Source organism: Arachis hypogaea, chromosome 6 (assembly GCF_003086295.3).
Source record: "Arachis hypogaea cultivar Tifrunner chromosome 6, arahy.Tifrunner.gnm2.J5K5, whole genome shotgun sequence".
Classification (NCBI taxonomy): Eukaryota; Viridiplantae; Streptophyta; class Magnoliopsida; order Fabales; family Fabaceae; genus Arachis; species Arachis hypogaea.
Genome location: NC_092041.1, coordinates 9,157,150 through 9,163,776, shown reverse-complemented (window position 1 = coordinate 9,163,776; position 6,627 = coordinate 9,157,150). Strand labels below are relative to the sequence as shown.

At 42.0% G+C, this 6,627-nt stretch overlaps 1 long non-coding RNA gene across 1 annotated transcript; it reads left to right on the top strand.

Moving 5' to 3' along the window:
* Positions 1–3,948: 3,948 nt before the first annotated feature.
* On the top strand, positions 3,949–6,307 carry LOC112698080 (uncharacterized). The gene is made up of 4 exons (XR_003151370.2): positions 3,949–4,110; positions 4,211–4,264; positions 4,352–4,488; positions 6,022–6,307. It is a non-coding gene; the product is annotated as an uncharacterized lncRNA (long non-coding RNA).
* Positions 6,308–6,627: the final 320 nt, after the last annotated feature.

Sequence of the window (6,627 nt, the reverse complement as noted above, 5' to 3'; positions counted from 1 at the left end):
AGAGACAGAGCTAGGACATGGTTGGACTCACAACCTAAAGAAAGCCTGAACTCTTGGGAAAAGCTAGTCAATGCCTTCTTGGCAAAGTTCTTTCCACCTCAAAAATTGAGTAAGCTTAGAGTGGAAGTCCAAACCTTCAGACAGAAGGAAGGAGAATCCCTCTATGAAGCTTGGGAAAGATACAAACAATTGATCAGAATGTGTCCCTCTGACATGCTTTCTGAATGGAGCATCATAGGTATTTTCTATGATGGTCTGTCTGAACTGTCCAAGATGTCTTTGGATAGCTCTGCTGGAGGATCTCTTCATCTGAATAAGACGCCTACTGAAGCTCAAGAGCTCATTGAAATGGTTGCAAATAACCAATTCATGTACACTTCTGAAAGGAATCCTGTGAACAATGGGACGAATCAGAAGAAAGGAGTTCTTGAGATTGATACTCTGAATGCCATATTGGCTCAGAACAAGATATTGACTCAGCAAGTCAATTTGATTTCTCAAAGTCTGTCTGAAATGCAAAATGCACCAAGCAGTACTAAGGAAGCTTCATCTGAAGAAGAAGCTTATGATCCTGAGAACCCTTCAATGGAAGAGGTGAATTACATGGGAGAACCCTATAGAAACACCTATAATCCTTCATGGAGAAATCATCCAAATCTCTCATGGAAGGATCAACAGAGACCTCAACAAGGTTTCAACAACAATAATGGTGGAAGAAACAGGTTTAGCAATGGCAAGCCTTTTCCATCATCTTCTCAGCAACAGACAGAGAGTTCTAAGCTGAACACCTCTGACTTAGCAACCATGGTCTCTGATCTAATCAAAACCACTCAAAGTTTCATGACTGAAACAAGGTCCTCCATTAGAAATTTGGAGGCACAAGTGGGTCAGCTGAGCAAGAAAATTACTGAACTCCCTCCTAGTACTCTTCCAAGCAATACAGAAGAAAATCCAAAAGGAGAGTGCAAGGCTATCAACATGGCCGAATTTGGAGAGGAGGGAGAGGCAGTGAACGCCACTGAGGAAGACCTCAATGGACGTCCACTGACCTCGAATGAGTTCCTTAATGAGGAACCATGGGAATCTGAGGCTCAAACTGAGACCATAGAGATTCCAATGAATTTACTTCTGCCATTCATGAGCTCTGATGAGTATTCTTCCTCTGATGAGGATGAATATGTCACTGAAGAGCAAGTTGCTAATTACCTTGGAGCAATCATGAAGCTAAATGACAAGTTATTTGGTAATGAGACTTGGGAGGATGAACCCCCTTTGCTCACCAAAGAACTGGATGACTTGTCTAGGCAGAAATTACCTCAAAAGAGACAAGATCCTGGGAAGTTCTCAATACCTTGTGCCATAGGCACCATGACCTTCAAGAAGGCCTTGTGTGACCTAGGGTCAAGTGTAAACCTCATGCCTCTCTCTGTAATGGGGAAGCTAGGGATCTTTGAGGTGCAAGCTGCAAAAATCTCACTAGAGATGGCAGACAATTCAAGAAAACAAGCTTATGGACTTGTAGAGGATGTTCTGGTAAAAGTTGAAGACCATTACATCCCTGCTGATTTCATAGTCCTAGAGACTGGGAAGTGCATGGATGAATCCATCATCCTTGGCAGACCCTTCATAGCCACAACAAAAGCTGTGATTGATGTTGACAGAAGAGAATTGATCATTCAAGTGAATGAAGAATCCTTTGTGTTTAAGGCTCAAGGATATCCATCTGTCACCATGGAGAGGAAGCATGAAGAGCTTCTCTCAAAACAGAGTCAAACAGAGCCCCCACAGTCAAACTTAAGTTTGGTGTTGGGAGGCCACAACCAAATTCTAAGTTTGGTGTTGAACCCCCACATTCAAACTCTAAGTTTGGTGTTGGGAGGTTCCAACATTGCTCTGAGCATCTCTGAGGCTCCATGAGAGCCCTTTGTCAAGCTACTGACATTAAAGAAGCGCTTGTTGGGAGGCAACCCAATGCTATATTTTATCTATTTTCTTTTGTTATTTTATGTTTTCTGTAGGTTGATGATCATGAGAAGTCACAAAATCAATTGAAAAAGCAAAAACAGAAAGAAAAACAGAAAGAAAAATAGCACACCCTGGAGGAAGATCTTGCTGGCGTTTAAACGCCAGTAAGGCTAGCAGATGGGCGTTTAATGCCCAGTCTGGCACCATTCTGGGCGTTTAACGCCAGAAAGGGGCACCAGAGTGGCGTTAAACGCCAGTAAAGGGCAAGAACTTGGCATTAAACGCCAGAAATGGGCACCAGCCCGGCGTTTAACGCCAGAATTGGCACAAAGGGCAATTTCGCTCGCCACTTGGTGCAGGGATGACTTTTCCTTGACACCTCAGGATCTGTGGACCCCACAGGATCCCCACCTACCCCACCACCCTCTCTCTTCTTCTTCACCCATTCACCAATCACCTCAACCACTCTTCCCCAAAAAAAAACCCTTCACCTATCAAATCCCATCTTTCTCTTCACCACTCACATCCATCCTTCATAAAACCCCACCTACCTCACCATTCAAATTCAAACCACTTTTCCACCCAAACCCACCCTCCCATAGCCGAACCCTACCCCTCTCTCCACTCCTATATAAACCCATCTTCACTCCTTCATTTTCACACAACCTAAACACTACTTCTCCCCCTTTGGCCGAACCACAAAGCCATCCCCTTCTCCTTCATTTCTTCTTCTTATACTCTCTTCTTTCTTCTTTTGCTCGAGGACGAGCAAACCTTTTAAGTTTGGTGTGGTAAAAGCATTGCTTTTTGTTTTTCCATAACCATTTATGGCATCCAAGGCCGGAGAAACCTCTAGAAAGAGAAAAGGGAAGGCAAACGCTTTCACCTCCGAGTCATGGGAGATGGAGAGATTCATCTCAAGGGTGCATCAAGACCACTTCTATGAAGTTGTGGCCTTGAAGAAGGTGATCCCCGAGGTCCCTTTCAAACTAAAAAAGAGTGAATATCCGGAGATCCGACATGAGATCCGAAGAAGAGGTTGGGAAGTTCTTACCAACCCCATTCAACAAGTCGGAATCTTAATGGTTCAAGAGTTCTATGCCAATGCATGGATCACCAAGAACCATGATCAAAGTGTGAACCCGGACCCAAAGAATTGGCTTGCTATGGTTCGGGGGAAATACTTGGATTTTAGTCTGGAAAATGTAAGGTTGGTATTCAACTTGCCCATGATGCAAGGAGATGAACATCCTTACACTAGAAGGGTCAACTTTGATCAAAGGTTGGACCAAGTCCTCACAGTCATTTGTGAAGAGGGCGCCCAATGGAAGAGAGATTCAAGAGGGAAGCCGGTTCAACTGAGAAGGCATGACCTCAAACCCGTGGCTAGGGGATGGTTGGAGTTTATCCAACGCTCAATCATTCCCACTAGCAACCGGTCCGAAGTTACCATAGACCGGGCCATCATGATTCATAGCATCATGATTGGAGAAGAAATAGAAGTTCATGAGGTTATATCCCAAGAACTTTATAAGGTGGCAGACAAGTCCTCTACCTTGGCAAGGTTAGCCTTTCCTCATCTCATTTGCCACCTCTGTTATTCAGTTGGAGTTGACATAGAGGGAGACATCCCCATTGATGAGGACAAGCCCATCACTAAGAAAAGGATGGAGCAAACAAGAGACCCCTCTCATCATCAAATACCTGAGATGCCTCAAGGGATGCACTTTCCTCTGTAAACCCCGCTAAAATCGGTAAATTATTAGTTAATAAATTGAATTTTAGTTAGGAATGCTAAAAATGCAAAACTAATATCAAAATAGGATAGGGCTCGTCGAAACGAAAATTTTGATACCAATTTCAAAAATTTGGTCCAAAAACGGACCGGAAGAGCCAAACCGGTTGAACCGGGGCCCAAACCGGGCCCGTGGGTCCAACCGGACCCAAACACTTAAATGAGGCAGCAGCTCTTTTCTTCCTCACAAGCTGCTGCGACGCCATTACAGCAAGGGAGGGAGAGGAGATTCACAAACCCTCACCATTCCTTCCAACTACCATAACTTTCTCATCCGGGCTCCGATCGCCGCACCGTTTGCGGCCACGCGTCGGGCTCGTCGAGCTTTTCAATTTTATCCAAACAAAACAGTAAGTGAATCGGTTTTTCCTAGCTTCATTTCTGCTGGTATATGAATTTCGAGTTTAAGGATTGAGAAACTCAAATCCTTTATGATTTTTTATGTTTTAGGGGTTCACTAGACTTGAATTCTTGTGGGTATTGCCCAAGGATCAGTGGGTAAAGGTAAGAGATCTCAAACCCTAATAAAATTTCTGAATTTAGGCATTTGGGTATTGAGTTGTTATGTTGGATATGTTAATTGTGGTTTAGGTAGTGTGTATGTGGATGTTGATACTTGTTGGAGGCTTGTTGGTGATCAAGCTTGGTTTGGGGCTGTTTGATTGAGTTTGGAGGGGCTGTAATTTGAGTTGTAAGGCTGCCTTGGGTGAACTAAGTGATCGGCCAAGGTATGGTTTAAGTTTCGCACGTTTAATATTTACGGTATTGTGAAAACTTAGGTTAGAAGAACCATAGGATAAGTTGAATTGTTAATGGCATTTAATGAGTAGCTTGGTATTGTTGTTAGTATAATTTTTGGTAATCATATATTGGGAATAGGAGGCCTTGAGGTTATTAATTTTATGCCCTTGGACTTGCTTATGAAGCATTGTGTTGGTGTTGGTATAGATTTATGATTATGGTTGATGTTTGTTCTTGAAAAATTGTTATGTGAATTGATGGTTTAATGCATGTATGAGAGTTGATGATGGCATTAATGGATTGGTAATAGGTTGATGGAATATTGTGTGTGAAAGGTTGATATTTCATAAGTGGAATGGTAATTGTGAAGGGTTGTTCATATATATTCACATATGTTTTATGCTAAACGTAATCTATGATTATGGCTTAGTGGATTGGTTAAAAATAACTTGAAATGGCTGTTGATGAGATAGAAATGGAAGTGTTAGCAAATGTATGTGTTATAGGTAAGGAATTGTGAATGTGGTGAAAATGAGGTTTTGAAAGTGCTTTTGTAAAACTGATTTTTGAGTGAACTTTGAAGGTGAAGAAAGTTGTAAATAGTGACTCTTATGAAGAAAATAAGGATGTTAATGAAGTTTAATGTTAAGGTTTGATACTTGATGATGTATTGATGTTAATTGCCATGGCTTATGAATAATGATATCTGAGACACGAGTTTCCCTGGGTAAGAACCGTGGCTCGCCACCACGTGTTCCAGGTTGAATCTCGATACTCTGTTGACCCTACGTCGTAAGGGTGACCGGGCACGTATAAATTCCCGGGTATGGATAGCCCCCATTGAGCGATGATATGATAATTGAATGTGAACTCTATGCATAGACTCTTGGGGATGCGCGACGGGGGACAGTCTAAGGTTTTCGGACTTGTCGGGTTGGCTGGATAACCGACAGATGGGCCCCATCAGCCATAGGACAGGCATGCATCATATGCATTTGTTTATTTTGATTGCTATGCAGTTCCTGGGTATGCCTAATTGATATATATTACCTGCTATTTGTTATACCTGCTATTTGTACTCTTTGATCATTACCTGTGCATGAAGTTGTTTGGTTGCTTGTTCTTGTTGATTGAAAATTGAAAATGAAGGATTAACCACATGAACGTATTTCGGTTCGGTGGCTATTGTGATTTCGGTTCGGTGGCTATTGTGATTTCGGTTCGGATTAACCACATGAACGTATCTCGGTTCGGTGGCTATTGTGATTTCGGTTCTATGCATGTATGATTTTCGGTTCAGTGGTTGTTGTTAGGCTAAGTTTGAACTTGAGTAAGTCAGGCAGATTTAGAATACCTATCCCTGTTTATGGCTTTTATTTTAGTGCTTAAGTTGGATAATTGAATAACGGAGTTCTAGGATTGCCTATGGCATTCTCAGAACCGTATTTCTTATGCGCGTGGCACTTTTACCATGCTGAGAACCTCCGGTTCTCATTCCATATTGTACTGTTGTTTTTCAGATGCAGGTCGAGAGGCTCCTCGCTAGGCGTCTGGATTCGGGAAAGCGAAGTGGTTCTTGGGTGTATTTTGGTTTCTATTTGTATATATGTATATATATGTGTAGCTTACTCTCCAAGTAACTTATGTATGCTGCTCCTCTTAGAAGTTGAGGGAGAGATAGGAGTTTACCTTGGTATATTTTGGGGACACTTATGTATGTTTATATGTATATATGTATCCTCCGGCCAGCCTTAGCTTCGCAGACTGAGTCAGAGGCTAGCTATGCTGTTCCTTGGCTTTTCTTTACCCCTTCGTTTATTGTTCTATCATTTTCCTATTAGGTTTCTTGGCACGCAAGTAATCCTATTCCTTGAGCGTTGCGCTTTTTATTTTGCGATTCTTGTTTACCCACTTTGTTTCAAGGCTCCTAGTATATTATTTTTTTTTCTTTTTTTTTTCAGTATTATATGTATATCCTTACTATTAGAGGTCCGTAATACCACACTACCTCTGTTCTATGACTTAAGCGTAAAACATTGTGTAGTAGGGTGTTACATTATGGTATCAGAGCAGTTCGTTCCTATAGAGCCTGAGGACAGACTGATTGTGCTTTTGTGCATTCTCTG